Below are 16,548 nucleotides of genomic sequence, written 5' to 3'. Positions count from 1 at the left end.
AAAATCAGTTTGCACCCCTACACATACATGCTGATATTTAAGTAATTCACTGTTTCATGATACAATCACCCTAACTCTCTTCAGTTCCCATTTCTAGCAACCTTAATCCCCACATTTACTATGAAACCCTAAGTTTTTTTACATTTCCTAACCAAACACCAGGTTGAAGTGCATTCAGAATGCCAAGTCTTCAATCACATTGACACCAAACCCCAAACTCATTACTTTCCCTATTAGCAAGTGCCAGTTCCTCCACATAAGTTCACGTAATAGTAGAATTAGGCCATTCGGCCCATCGCGTCTACTCCGCCATTCAATCATGGCTCATCTTTGCCTCTTAATCCCATTTTCTGCCTTCTCCCCATAACCCTCGACACCCATTCTAATCAATCATTTGTCTATCTCTGCCTTTAAAATATCCAGACTTGGCCTCCACAACCCTCCGTGGCAATGAGTACCACAGTTTAACTACCATCTGACTAAAGAAGTTCCTCCTCACCTCCTTTCTATAATACTGAGGCTATGACCTCCGGTCCTAGACTCTCCCACCAGTGGAAACATCCTTTCCACGTCCACTATCTATGCTTTTTATTCTGTAAGTTTAAATGAGGTTCCTCCCCAACCTTTTAAAATGCAGTGAGTAGAGGCCCAGTGCTGTCATGTCCAAAACCAATCTATATATATTTCTATGACATTACATCCACTTTCCAAACCTTCTTCGATTCTTCTGTCACCCTGTTGGGATCTAAAAAAAAAACTTGTTTATGTAAATAAGGCAAACTTCAGAATTTAGAACCATCAAATTAATTTTGAGATGGAACCCCTTCCTTTGTAGGCAAAGCAAGGAGTGATATGTTCCCCAGGAAAGGTAATTCAAAGAGTTCCAGGCCAAATGACATTGGCAATATTGAGGGAGAGAAAACCATTTATCAAATTGAGAAGTTTAATGTTCCAGATCTAATAGTGCCCCAACATGACTTGCACTTAGGTAGACACAAAATGCTGGAGTAACTCAGCGGGACAGGCAGCATCGCTGGAGAAAACAAATAGGTGATGTTTCAGGTCGAGACCCTTCTTCCACTTGCACTTATCTGAATGAACAAACAGCACCTCTGATCATCAACTATTCCTTAATAAATGATTTAGTTGTATGTTTAAGATTTAAAGCCACAGCCTCCCAATTATGAAGCATTCCCTCCTGACCCTGCAACATGCTGCCAAACCTGCCAATTGGAGAAAAATGGGCAAGCAACAACATTTAATTGAAGTAAGTCAGTGAATGGCCAGCTCAATACACATAATGCTTAAGACGACTCCCCCAGAAAGAAAGTTCACAAAATGTTTTACTGATGGTGAATTATTGGAGAATTTATTGTACAGGTTCACAATCTCTTATCCGAAAACCTTGGGACTAGACACTTTTCGGATTTCGGAATGTTTTGGATTTCGAAATGGAATATTTTTAGCGTAGATTTTAACGTTTAACGGGTGGCTCAGTGGTAGAGTGCTCGGCTCGTGGCCGCAAGGTCGCGAGTTTGCCCCTCGAACAGTTAAAAATGTTCGGTTTTCAGAGCTTTTCGGTTTTTGGATAAAAGATTGTAAACCTGTAACTCTCATTCCAGAAGTGGCTCCATTTACACTGTGGTTTCCCCAGCATGTGCAATGGTTTGCACAAATCACATTGCAAAATTAAAAATCACTGAACCCAGTACCTCATCTAGAAGGTACACAAAAAATAAATTAATTCATTTTTAAAAATGCTGGAGAAACTCAGCGGGTGCAGCAGCATCTATGGAGCGAAAGAGATGGGCAACGTTTCGGGCCGAAACCCTGCACCCACTGAGTTTCTCCAGCATTTTTTTTGTGCACCTTCGATTTTCCAGCATCTGCAGTTCCTTCTTTAACACCTCATCCAGAAGCTACAGAATGTGTATGCAGAGCTTCAATAAGAAACTTTTCTCAATTAGCATCGATCACATATGAACACCATCTATCGCTAACAACAAACCCGACATCTTCGTAAAAGAATATGATATTTTCTGGGGCTTTTTTTTTTTTTTTTTTTTTTTTTTTAAAACTGCTGAGAACATCAGTCATGGTGTCTTTTCCCACAGTTTAAGCACGGAATTGAAAATAACATCAACATAAATCTTTACATTTAAATATTCCATGAATGTATAACGCACTAAAGTTTCTCCAAAATTACAACTGAAGGCACTTCACCCGATTAACTTTTTTCAACATAACTCGAGTATCCAAGGAAAAACAACTGTAGATGCTGGTTTACAAAAAATGGGTTGGGAGTATCTCAGCGAGTAAGGCAGCATCTCTGGGGAACATGGATAGGCGATGTTTCAGGTCAGGAGCCTGCTTCAGACTGATTTATTCAGTCTGAAGAAGGGTAACAAACCAAAACATCACCCACCCATGTTTTCCAGAGATGCTGCCTGACACGCTGGGTTATTCTAGCACTGTATCTTTTCAGTTATCCAAAAATAAATAAGCACTATTGTTGAAAGTATGCCACGTGGCATTAAGAGTTGTTCCTATCCCAATATAAAGTATTTGGTTTAAGTTAAATAGCAATAAACCCCATTTTCATAATGAACTTCTCAGATCTGAACAAGGTAACAAAGAGAAAATATTTACAGTAAAGATCAAGTTGCTGTTTAAGGTTTCATACACAAAGGTTCAGTAATGTGTTACAAAAGGAGCACTTATTGAAAACAAAAGATAGGTGCAAAGTGCTGAAGTAACTCAGCAGGTCAGAAAGCATCTCTGGAGAAAAAAAGATGGGCGATGATTCAGGTCCCGACCCAAAAAACATACCCACCTTTTATAGAAACATAGAAACAGAAACATAGAAATTAGGTGCAGGAGTAGGCCATTCGGCCCTTCGAGCCTGCACCGCCATTCAATATGATCATGGCTGATCATCCAACTCAGTATCCCATACCTGCCTTCTCTCCATACCCCCTGATCCCCTTGGCCACATGGGCCACATCTAACTCCCTCTTAAATATAGCCAATGAACTGGCCTCAACTACCCTCTGTGGCAGAGAGTTCCAGAGATTCACCACTCTCTGTGTGAAAAAGGTTCTTCTCATCTCGGTTTTAAAGGATTTCCCCCTTATCCTTAAGCTGTGACCCCTTGTCCTGGACTTCCCTAACACTGGGAACAATCTTCCTGCATCTAGCCTGTCCAACCCCTTAAGAATCCAGAGATTCTGCCTGACCCGCTGAGTCACTCAGAACCTTGTATAATCCAGCTCTGCAGTTACTTTCTACTCTTAATGAAAAATGTTTTGTTGCCAGAAACAAAAGCAATTTGCAACCCTCTGCCCATATTATGGACTATAACGTAGATGGGAAGCCATGGCGGAGATGGTAACTGAAGAATCTTATAAACCACTGAGGCAACAACTCATGAAAGTAGTTTTTTTGATATTGTAGTTAGTGTCAGCAAAAAGATCCAACTCTATGCTCTTAGTTTTAAATGATTTGTGGGGGGAGGGGCTCTGAAAAAGTTATCCACCCCAAATTGCCACTGAACAAAGACAACTTCAGAGAGTCATCCATATTTTAGGTCTGGAGTCATAAGTAGGTCAGCCTGGCAAAGAATAGCAAATTTCCTTCCCAGAATGACATCAGTGAACCAGTTGGTTCACAATCATGAGTTTCTTTTAAATTGCAAATTTATTTTAAAATTTGAATTTCAATTATCCAGCTGCCATGGGCAAATGTGAACTTGTTAGCCAGTTGCACAGTGTCCTTTGGACTGCACACATATATACATAGTGACAGACCCGTCTCCAATGATATTATACCCTTTATGTTGAGACAAATCTGTGCCACTCAGTTCAGTATACGTGATGTAGCTGCTGAATAAAGTCCGTCCTGATTTTTGAACTGGAAACGTAAAGGCTCAAAGAGACCCCTGATCCCAAGCCCATTCAGTTTACATCAGCATACTGTCCACTTCTACCTCAGTTCTACAGCCAGTCTCCACCAAATCCCTCTCAGTGGATTCACATATCATTTATTTGAGAATTTTCATATCTATCACATTTGACATGAAAACATGCACAGAACAATCACTCTTTAATGAAGTACAAATTGGACTTTTAAGTGACAGGAATCACAAGCTTATCAGTCTTTTTAACCCATAATCCTTTAATATTTATCCAACATTTCTTTCACTTTTGAATCAACATTTCTTTTGGTTTTGGTGCAGCAGAGAATCATGTGCTCGATAAACTTTCCTGTAATCCACTGTTAACATTAATCTGACAATTATATGAGGAGACCTGCATTCTAAGCATTGAATGCTTCAGGTTTCTAAGTCAGTAAATTGACTAACCACATTTAACCTTCTGTGCACTGCATAACATACTTTCAAACACATCACTGAAAAGGCACTATTAGACTGCATATGATGGTCAGAAACAACATTTATAAATGGTACAGGAACATTAAATAAATTAAGGACACCGATCAAATTCTGAAGATTCAAACTATACTCCTGTGGTTCTGGAGGTCATAAAAATTAAATTAGATATATCATATGAAAGAGAACAAGAGAACAAAATTATCTTTCATTCACCGTAGATAAAGATTTTGTATCAAAAATGTATTATACCAACAAACAAATCTGAAATGTTGGATGAAATGTTATAATTCCAAGTTGATAATACAATTTACTCAGAATCCATCATTAGGGAACTGATCTTGAAACAGTACAGATTACTGCAGGTACTGGGATCCATGCAGAACACAGTAACAGACAGCAGCTCACATGACAACTGCAAATAAAAATGTTGCAGCATGCAACAGCCAAAAATCACTACAGACAAACCACAACATTGGCACATTAAAAACATTTTCCATCACCATGTCCATGGGACCAATTAAATTTCTGCATCAGTTTTGAAGCCAAAATTCTATGTCCTCTTCAGAGAACCCAAGGCCCTTGCAAATTATCTGGTTATGTTCCCTTTGCACCTCCGTTTATTAAGCACTAAGACACTGTTCAAGAGCACTACCAGTGTCACGTGTCTTAATGTACACAGTATTTTTTGAATTGTAAAAGATGGTTAAGATTGTTTTCCAAAAGCAACCTAAGCAATAGAGAATTTGAGTTTAGGAACACTTTCATCATCCGCAAACTGCAGATTACCCAACTGGTCAGCCAAAAACCAAAAATCTCTATTTAATATTAACAATCAACCTAATCACAGATGGAATATCATGTAGCAGTTTGGAGTCCTGAATTTTGGTAGTGGAATAAAGGCATAGACTATTTTCAAAATGGGGCGAGAATCCAGGAGTCAGAGGTGCAAAGGGACTTGGGAGTGCTGGTGCAGGATTCCCAAAACTTTAATTTGTAAGTTGAATCGGTATTAAGGAAGGCAAATGCAATGCTAGCATTTATTTCAAGATAGAATTAAAAAACAGGGATGTAATGTTGAGACTCTATAAGGCGTTGGTCAGGCCACATTTGGAGTATTGTGAGCAATTTTGGGCACCATAACTGAGGAAGGATGTGCTGGCTCTGGAGCGGATCCAGGGGAGATTTACAAGAATGCTCACAGGAATGAGTAGGTCAACATATGATGAGTGTTTGAAGGCACTGGGCCTGTACTCGCTGGAGTTTAGAAGGATGAGGGGGTGGGAGGTGGGGCCCCCCAATTGAAACTTACTGAAAAGTAAATGGCTTGAATAGAATGGATGTAGTGAGGATGTTTCCATGAGTGGGAGAGTCTAGGACCAGCGGTCATAGCCTCAGAATTAAAAGATGTCCCTTTAGACAGGAGATGAAGAGGTATTTCTATAGTCAGAGGGTGGTAAATCGGTGGAATTTGTTGCAATAGATGGCTGTGGAGACCGTCAATGGATATTTTTACGGCAGAGATAGACAGATTCTTGATTAGTATAGGTGTCAAGGGTTATGGGGAGAAGGCAGGAGAATGAGATTAAGAGGGTGAGATAGATTAGCCATGATTGAATGACGGAGTAGACTTGATGGGCCGAATGGCCCAATTCTGGTCCAATCACTTATGACCTCATGAAAGCTCTTTTTCTGAATAATTAAATCTGCTCCTCTTTCCACGGATCTGGTCTGACCTTCTGGGTGTTTCCAGCATATTCTGTTTTATTTCAATTTTAGACTTTTTGTCCATTTTACTTAAGTGGAGGGAAATAAACAGATCTTTTGGGTCGGAACTCTTCATTAGTCGATGGGTCCCGACCTGAAATATCTCCTGTCCAATCTTCTCTAAAACTACTACCTTACCCGCTGAGTTCCTTACACGCTTTGTTTTTTACTCAACATTGCAGCATCTCTTGTGCATGTCTTATTTCACTTCTTGTCTTTGGAGTTTTACTAGTTAAAAGCAAGAAGTGCCCATACGTAACACCAGACAAGGAAAACATATTTCCACTCAAAGACCGTTCAAGCACATTTCCATTTGACACCACTGCAAATGGAATATTTATAGCCATATGGAATTATAGTATACTTTGTACCATTAAAATATCAAATCAAATTAGCACAGAAGCATCAACTTCACTAAAGATTACATAGTGCTCAGTTACAGTTTCAGATCTCTGAAATCAACATATTCAATAACTTCCAATTGCTGAGAGTCCAGTTGCCTATAATTGTGTTTACCACCCCCAACCCATACTGACCTTACTGTATGTGGGCTCCTACAATGCTGCAATGAGACCCATGATAACTGGAGGAACAACACCTCATCTCCCATACAGTAATCATCTGGGCCGATTGCAGCTTGCCAGATTCAATAACTGCATTTACCATTCATAAAATCAGAACCTTGCTTATGAAAACTTACACCAGCATAAGAATAATCAAGATTTCTGAGTGATAATTTCCTCTCCTCCTTTATCCTCTCTTTTCCCCGCCACCCCCCATCAGTCTGAAGAAGGGTTTCGGCCCGAAACGTTGCCCATTTCCTTCGCTCCATAGATGCTGCTGCACCCGCTTAGTTTCTCCAGCTTTTTCGTGTACCTTTCTGAGCGATATGGTTTGCATTGGTTAACTTAAATTATATTAAAAGTATTATTCATAGGAGTGATGTCAAAATCTGGGTAGGGCCATGAAGGAGAAAATCTCCCCTCTTTGATAATGGTTGCATGCAGAAATCAAGTTTGCTTATGCTTTTATTTTGGTATCAGAACTTCAGTGCTTATTTAATGGATGTGATTAAATTATAGGTCTCTGAAATGGAAAGTTGTTTAGTTTTGTACCGTTATTTAGAGTAAATTTTATTAACAATGCTGGCATTGGCAATGCTCAATATCTGCTTAAAATCATTAATTCTAAATGAGTGTAGGCTTGTGGATACATATTCAAAATATTAAAGGCACCTGGATATTGAGTAACAAATTACAAGGAACAAGCTTTAAAGCAATAAATAATTAATTGACTGAGAAATTAATACACAAAATCCATTTTGTGGGTAAAATGGATAAAAGGTGCATGCTTTGATTTCTTGGTCAATTTGGTCAATTCGTCCCTTCCCACCCATACCACCCCCTCCCGGGCACTTTCCCTTGCAACCGCAAGAATTGCTACACTTGTCGCTTTACCTCCCCCCTTGACTCCATTCAAGGACCCAAGCAGTTGTTCCAGGTGCGACAGAGGTTCACCTGCACCTCCTCCAACCTCATCTATTGCATCTGCTGCTCTCGATGTCAGCTGATCTACATCGGTGAGACCAGGCGTAGGCTTGACGATCGCTTCGCCCAACACCTCCACTCGGTCCGCAATAACCAAAGTGATCTCCCAGTGGCTTAGCACTTCAACTCCCCCTCCCATTCCGAATCCAATCTTTCTGTCCTGGGCCTCCTCCATGGCCAGAGTGAGGACCACCAGAAATTGGAGAAGCAGCACCTCATATTTCGCTTGGGCAGTTTATACTCCAGCGGCATGAACATTGACCTCCAATTTCAGGTAGCCCTCATTGTCTCCTCCCTTTCTCAGCTCTCCCTCAGCCCTCTGGCACCTCTTCTTCCTTTCTTCTTCCCGCCCCCCCCCCCCCCTCCCCCTCCCCCCCCCCCCCCGTTAGTCTAAAAGGTTTTTGGCCCGAAACTTGCCTATTTCCTTCGGCCCATAGAACATTGCCTATTTCCTTCGCTCCATAGATGCTGCCGCACCCGCTGAGTTTCTCCAGCACTTTTGTCTACCATGTTTTGAAAGCGTTCCTTTTTTCAAAACTCACATGCTTAGTTTAGTTTAGAGGTACAGCAAGGAAACAGGTCCTTCGACCGTCTGAGTCCATGCTGACCGTCGATCACCAGTTCACACTAGTTCTACACCATTCTACTCTCTCATCTACTCACAACAGATTAAGGGCTATTTACTGAGGCCAATTGACCTATAACCCCACACATCTTTAGGATGCGAGAGGAAACCAGAGCACCCGGAGGAAACAAACACGGTCACAGAGAATGTGTAAACTCCACACAGACAGCAACCAAAGTCAGAATCAAAATCGGGTTCTGGCAATGAGGCAACACCTCTACCAGCTGCGCTATAGTGCCATCCTTTAACACAATTTGGTGCTTGAGTATTCATTGGTCGGAAGGCCCCTTGCAGGAACAATAACGTAGTTTGAAAGTATGTTGTCATAATTAATATACAGGGTGGAAAATTTAAGCACATTGATAATTTTTTCAGTAGAAAAATTCAAACCTCAGGAATGGACACATCATACACCATCCTCACCCTCCTCCAGCATCCTTTCATTCTTGTCCTCCTCTCTCCTTATGGTTCCACCCATCTACAAGACATATTTCACCCACAGTGTTCTTCACCCTCACAGTACCTGCCTCTATCTAGGATTTATAACTATTATATATTAGCTTGAATTCCTGTCTCAAGTCTTCTTAGCAGATGATGCCTACAAGTTGCAAAGGCCTCAAATTCTCAACCTTAAAGGACATGGAATTTTCTTGAATCAATGCTTGGAGTTATAAAATCAAACCAACATATATTTTTTCTCTTCTACAAAATAAATCTATAAAACAATAATCACCAGTGTATGTGTTTTAAAACTACAAGCCAGAACCTGGTTTGAACCATATCCTGCAGCTTGCTCCATCTTTTTTTTCCATAACTATTGTTAATCTATCCTCATGTCTGCTTTCTGTTAATGCTTTAATTTATTTTGCCTTCTCTCCTTAGCAAAAATGTTTGAATAATCACTTTCATAAAGTACTAAGTAGGGTTAGGATTAGTAACGACACATTTATTGGGGAAATGAGTGCTACTGCTTACACATGCATATCAGCAGAGTGTGGAAAAGTAGTGTGGATGATCAGCCATGATCACAGTGAATGGTGGTGCTGGCTCAAAGGGCCAAATGGTCTACTGCTGCACCTATTGTCTGTAGTGTTGAGGCCAAAGTTAGATCAGCCAAGATCTTATTTAATGGCAGAGAACTCAAAGTACTAATTGGCCCAATCCTGCTGCTTACATTCTAGTAAATCACACCAACACTGGAATTTTCAGTATTCAAGATACATCTAAAGATTGAATAGTTAAAAAAAAACAGCAAACCAGATGAAGCTGGGGATCAAACACCATACACATGGCACATACTGGAAGGGAAAATGACTTTATTACCATTCCATCTAAATCCTCATTCTTACTTGGTCCACTACCATTGGTCAAGTGTCTTGTAATCAAAGGGGGGGGGGGGGGGGGGGGGGGACAAAATATAATTAAGATAGTTGCTGCTGACCAACAAGATTGCCTGAGAGTGATGTATAAAAGTGAACGTGAGCTAAGGGGAGATACAGAAAGCAAGCACTGCATTCAGGATCATCACTGATAAAAGAGGGACAACAACAAAAAAGCCACTCACCAGCATTTCCTAATGAAAGGTAAAGAGTCATCAATGTATTCCAACAGTTGAAAGCAACTAGAATTGTGATGCCCTGGTGGCAGTTGCACTACTTTGGCCTGATCCACGGAGAACTGTTGTGACATCACAGAGTTACTGACCTCGGGAGTCACAAGGCAGAATTCACTCACCACCTCCCAGTTCTGGTCAATTCGGTGGCACAAAAACACCCAGAGCCAGCAAGGGCGAGAAAAATATGGTAACTTTTCATTTACCGCACAAAACTTTGCACCAGCACTTTAAGCCCCCCTCCTCCCTCCAAGCATGCAACAGACATATAACGCAGCCCTAAACGCTGACTTCCATTTTATGTTGAGGAGGTAAATAAAGCCACAAGTCACCTCTGAAGGGTGGGTGGCTGGAGGATTCCAGCGCGGTAGGGAGCGCCGGTGGACGGCACACGAGCAGGACCGGCCTCGGCCTCCCGGGGCACGGGGAGGGGGTGAGGATGAGGTGGGGTGGGCAAAGGGAAAGTTTAGTCGGCGGTGAAGCCTGTGTGAGGGGCCTGCGGGACTGCAGCGGCCTGAGGCGGAGAGCGGGCTCCAGCTCGCGGCCTCAGCCCCGGGGGGGGGGGGGTCCAGGCCCGGTTAATTTCCTCCCCCCCCTTAACCCTACATACTCACTCATGAGGGTCGGGCGCGCTGCTGACCGGCACTAGCCGCCCTTCCCCTGCCCTGCCCGCGCCGAGGGCCGCTGCCACCGCCGCCTCCGAGCCGGTACCTGATGGGTTAATACCAGCCCCGGCTCCCGTCCCATCCGGGGCCACGCGCTGCCCCGCCGGAAGTGACGGCCCTCGCGGGCTCCTGCGTGGTGCCGCCATTGTGTCACATTGAAGGCGGTGGTCGCCATCTTTGATAAGGGCAACAACACGTTGCGACGGGAATCAAGACAGACACAACAAGCTGGAGTAACTCAGCGGGACAGGCAGCATCTCTGGAGTAACTCAGCGGGACAGGCAGCATCTCTGGAGACAGGCCCTTCTTCAGACTGGTGCCGGACAATGGAAACTAGAGATATGGACGATGAGAGATAAAGAACAATGAATGAAAGATATATGCAATACAAGTAACGATGTGAAAGGAAACAGGCTGTTTCCTGTTTGTTAGCTGTTGGGTGAAAACGAGAAGCTGGTGCGATTTGGGTGGAGGAGGGATAGAGAGAGAATAGAATAGTTTCTTTATTGTCATTGTAACATGGGCCATGTACAACGAAATTTAAAATGTCAGCCAGTCAGTGGAAATGCAAGGGTGTTTGTGTAGGAAGGAACTGCAGATGCTCGTGTAAACAGAAGGAACCATCACCCATTCCTTCAATCAAGAGTGTTTAATTGTCACATTGACATTTTTATTTGCAGCACTAACACAGGTCAGTAAACACAATATTCATAGATAACATAACAAACAAAAAAGTTCAATAAAAAGACACAATATACTGCAAAACAAACAAAGCACTAAGTCCCGACTAACCAATATTGTTCATTGTTTAGATGGTGTTTGTAGTGTTCAAAAGAGCCTGATGGTTGTTGGGAAGAAGCTGTTTCAGAATCTGGAGAGTTTCTTCCCGATAGCAGGAATGACATGAGAGCTTGGCCAGGGCTGTAAGGAGGGTCCTCGATGTTGGCTCCCGTTTTAAGTTAACGACTCCTATAGATCCCTTTGATACAAGCTACAAGATACAAGATACATTTAATTGTCATTTGGACCCCTTGAGGTCCAAACGAAATGCCGTTTCTGCAGCCATACATTACAAACACATAGACCCAAGACACAACATACATAAAACATCTCGCTCTGATGGAAGCCTAATAAACTTATCTCTCCACTGCACTCTCTTCCCCCCCGAGGAGACTGAAAGTCAAAGCCCCCGGCTGGCGATCCTGTCCCACGGCCATTAAAGCCACAGCCGGGTGGTGCGACTTCTACCGCTGTTAGAGCCCCGGCGTGCGCTCGCAGAGTCCCGCGGCCTTCCAAGCCGCGCGGGGCAGTGATGGTATGCCCCGCAACTGCTCTTCAACCCCGACCGGGCGGGGGAAGTCGCCGTTGCGAGAGGGTGGTCTCCCTCAGGGCCCAACGGGCACCGGTTCCTCACTCCCAGACCTCCGTTGAGTCTGTCTCTCCGCAAGCAGCAGCAGTCTGCGCGCCTCCCACTCCACCCGCTCCGGACTCGGACAGCCCCACGACGGCGACATGTGAGTGTTTAGCCCAGAGTCCCCGGCATCCGTTGGAGGCCGCTACAGGTTGCGGCCCCCAACGACAACGGAAACCCGACGAGAAAAAGGTCGGGTCTTCTTGCAGGGAGGCTGTTTAAAAAAGTTTACCCCCCCCCCCTCGGTGACTGCCACCCACCCACCCCCCACACACACACTTAAAATAACAAAAACTACATTTAAACACAGACAGAAAATAATAAAACGCGGACAGACTGCAGAGGCCGCTGCTGACCAGAGTCGCGCCGCCCACCGGGTAACGGTGGGGTAGACACAAGAAATGCAGGTGCAAGTTTGCAAAAAAAACATGCAAAGTGCTGGTGAAATTCAGTGGGTCAGGCAGCACCTCTAAAGAACGTGGACAGGGCTGGAACGCTTCTTCTGACTGATTACAGTGCAGGGGAGAGAGATGGGAGCAGGACAAAGCTTAGAAACAGATAAATAGGTGCAGGAGTAGGGCATTCGCCCTTTGAGCCAGCACCACCACTCAATATGATCATGGCTGATCATCTAAATTCAGTACCCAGTTCCTGCTTTTTCCCCATATCCCTTGATTCATTTGGTCTTAAGAGCTAAAACTAACTCTTGAAAACATCCAGTGAATTGTCCTCCACTGCCTTCTGTGGCAGAGAATTCCACAGATTCACAACTCTGGGTGAAAAAAAATGGTCTCATCTCAGTCCAAAATTGCCTACCCCTTATTCTTAAACTATTGCCCCTGGTTCTGGACTCTCCCAACATCGGAAACATTTTTCCTGCATCTAGCCTGTCCAATCCTTTAAGAATTTTATATGTTTCCATAAGATTCCCTCTCATCCTAAATTCCAGTGAACACAAGCCCAATCAACCTATTATTTCATCATATGCCAGTCCAGCCAGCCCAGGAATTAACCTGGTAAACCTACGCTGCATTCCCCCAATAGCAATAATGTCCTTCCTCAAATTAGGAGAACAAAATTGCACACAATACACCAGGTGCGGTCTCACCACGGCCCTGCAAAACTGCAGTGGGACCTCCTTGCTCATAAACTCAAATCCTCTCGCAATGCAGGCTAACATGCCATTAGCTTTCTTCACTGCCTGCTGTACCTGCATGCTTACTTTCAGTGACTGATGTACAAGCACACCCAGGTCTCCCCTTTTCCTAATCTGACACCATTCAGATAATAATCTGCCTTCCTGTTCTTGCCACCAAAGTGGATAACCTCACATTTATCCACATTATACTGCATCTCCCCACTCACCCAACCTATTGAATGGCGGAGTAGACTTGATGGGCCAAATGGTTTAATTCTGCTCCTTTCACTTATGAACCACTGAGTTATTCCAGTGCTTTCTGTCCTTTATGGATAAGGGCAACCTGAAAAGCTGCAACTCAATGTGGAGTCAGAATGTTTAATTGTCATATTTACCAAAGGATAGAGTGATATGGTTCAATGCAGGCAGATGGGGCTCGTATGTGGAGCTGATAGAAAATGCTGTAGTAACTCAACGGGTCAAAATGTGCAGGAAGGAACTGCAGATGCCAGTTTTTCACCGAAAATAGACAGAAGAGAAGGAGCATCCTAATTGGCATGGGGAATTTTGCCCTAAGGGCCTGTTTCCGTGCTGTATGACTCTATTTGCAGCACCATTACAGGTCATATATTGTAAACACAATGTACATTGATAGTATATAATAAACAAAAAATCAATAAATGAATAACCCCAATACCAGTGCAAAAAAACTGATACATAGATACATAGAAAATAGGTGCAGGAGTAAGCCATTCGGCCCTTCGAGCCTGCACCGCCATTCAATATGATCATGGCTGATCATCCAACTCAGTATCCCGTACATGCATCTAGCCTGTACAACCCCTTAAGAATTTTGTAAGTTTCTATAAGATACCCCCTCAATCTCCTAAATTCTAGCGAGTATAAGCCGAGTCTATCCAGTCTTTCGTCATATGAAAGTCCTGACATCCCAGGAATCAGTCTGGTGAACCTTCTCTGCACTCCCTCTTTGGCAATAATGTCCTTCCTCAGATTTGGAGACCACAACTGTACGCAATACTCCAGATGTCCTTAGCACATCTAAAAACAGTCCATAGTTCATTGTTGAGGTTTGTGTTGTGTAGTGTCTAATAGACTGGTTGGAAAAAACAATTCTTGAATAATGCTAGTTTACAGACTCCTATACCTTCTTCCCCACAGAAGGAGTAAAATTGGAGCATGGCCAAGGTGATGTGGGTCTCTGCTGATGCTGGCTGCCTTCTAGAAATGTGATACACCTCATAAATATATTCATATAGAGGCATGGTTAGCAAAGGAGGTAATTTGGAACAGATTTACGAATAGATAAAAAACCTGTTAATTATTCGAAAGGCAAAATATCTCAGATCCTGGAAGGCCGAAACGAAAACAGAAGTTGCTAAAAAAAATACACAGAAGGTCAGCCAGCAATTTTGATGGAGAAACATTTCAGGCAGTGGCTGAATAAAGTACAAATGAAATGTCATCAAATTAAAGTTTTAATTCTGCTTCTCTCCCTACAGAAACTATCTGACTTATTCATTATTTCTTCTAAGTTCTGTACTTTACTCTTACTCATGGTGCATTGATACATGCCCCCCCCCTCCACCCCTCCCCTTTTTGAAGCCTGTTTTTGGTGGTTATATTTGACATTTTGGGGCTTTTTGTAAATCAGGCTGCATTGCTGCATTCAAAAAGCTAAAAACAAAAGAATGCTGGGTCCTTGAAATATGAAATAAAATATAAATCACTGCAATCACATGACAATTCAGGGCAACATCTGTACAGAGAAACAGAGTGAACAATTCAGACCCAATACTTCTATTAGGGCTAGAAATATATCTATTCAGTTCCAGAGAGTGAATAAAATATATATTTTTGTATTGTATGTAAACTCAACAAGTTCATAAGTTATAGGAGCAGAATTAGGCCATTCAGCCCATTCAGTCTACTTCGCCATTCAATCATGGCTAATCTATCTTACCCTCTCAAACCAATTCTCCTGCCTTCCCCCCATAACCTCTGAGGTTGTGGTACCGCAAGGCTCAGTGCTGGGACCCCAGCTATTTACGATATATATTAATGATTTGGACAAGGGAATTGAATGCAACATCTCCAAATTTGCGGATGACACAAAGCTGGGGTAGCTGTGTGGAGGATGCTAGGAGGCTGAAAGGTGGATAGGCTGGGTGAGTGGGCAAATGCATGGCAGATGCAGAATAATGTGGATAAATGTGAGGTTATCCACTTTGGTGGCAAAAACAGGAAAGTAGACTATTATCTGAATGGTGGCCGATTAGGAAAGGGGGAGATCCAACGAGACCTGGGTGTCATGGTACACCAGTCATTAAAAGTAGGCACACAAAAATGCTGGAGAAACTCAGCGGGTGCAGCAGCATCTATGGAGCAAAGGAAATAGGTAATATTTTGGGCCGAAACCCTTCTTCAGTCTGAAGAAGGGTTTCGGCCCGAAACGTTACCTATTTCCTTCGCTCCATAGATGCTGCTGCACCCGCTGAGCTTCTCCAGCATTTTTGTGTACCTTCGATTTTCCAGCATCTGCAGTTCCCTCTTGAACACATTAAAAGTAGGCATGCAGGTGCAGCAGGCAGTGAAGAAGGCGAATGGTATGTTAGCATTCATAGCAAAAGGATTTGAGTATAGGAGCAGGGAGGTTCTACTGCAGTTGTACAGGGTCTTGGTGAGACCACACCTGGAGTATTGCATACAGTTTTGGTCTCCTAATCTGAGGAAGGACATTCTTGCCATAGAGGGAGTACAGAGAAGGTTCACCAGACTGATCCCTGGGATGTCAGGACTTTCATATGAAGAAAGACTGGATAGACTCGGTTTGTACTCGCTAGAATTTAGAAGATTGGGGGGGGATCTTATAGAAACTTACAAAATTCCTAAGGGGTTGGACAGGCTAGATGCAGGAAGATTGTTCCCGATGTTGGGAAGTCCAGAACAAGGGGTCACGGTTTAAGGATAAGGGGGAAATCTTTTAGGACCGAGATGAGGAAAACATTTTTCACACAGAAAGTGGTGAATCTCTGGAATTCTCTGCCACAGAAGGTAGTTGAGGCCAGTTCATTGGCTATATTTAAGAGTGAGTTAGATGTGGCCCTTGTGGCTAAAGGGATCAGGGGGTATGGAGAGAAGGCAGGTACAGGATACTGAGTTGGATGATCAGCCATGATCATATTGAATGGCGGTGCAGGCTCGAATGGCCAACTCCTGCACCTATTTTCTATGTTTCTATGTCACTGACACTTATTGACCCTATCAATAATGAATGGAACAATTTCAGAGAATGCAGCTTTCAGATTTACAAAGTGTGCTGGAGTAACTCAGCGTGTCAAGCAGCAATTCTGGAGAACGTGAATAGTGGATGTTTCA

General features: G+C 43.1%; 1 protein-coding gene across 2 annotated transcripts in view; it reads right to left on the bottom strand.

Moving 5' to 3' along the window:
* The window catches only part of spop (speckle type BTB/POZ protein), a 94,915-nt gene extending 84,223 nt beyond the window's left edge, over nt 1-10,692 (bottom strand). The window contains exon 1 of one of the 2 annotated variants that reach the window (XM_055657323.1): nt 10,553-10,692. The gene's annotated coding sequence lies outside the window, so the exon portion shown is untranslated. Of the gene's footprint in view, nt 1-9,890; nt 10,016-10,552 lie in introns of those variants that run through there. The other variant, XM_055657324.1, reaches the window with a different exon arrangement.
* Nucleotides 10,693-16,548: the final 5,856 nt, after the last annotated feature.

Source organism: Leucoraja erinacea, chromosome 27, assembly GCF_028641065.1.
Source record: "Leucoraja erinacea ecotype New England chromosome 27, Leri_hhj_1, whole genome shotgun sequence".
NCBI lineage: Eukaryota > Metazoa > Chordata > Chondrichthyes > Rajiformes > Rajidae > Leucoraja > Leucoraja erinaceus.
The sequence above is the reverse complement of the archived record's forward strand: the minus strand, read 5'-3'. Positions and strand labels throughout refer to the sequence as shown.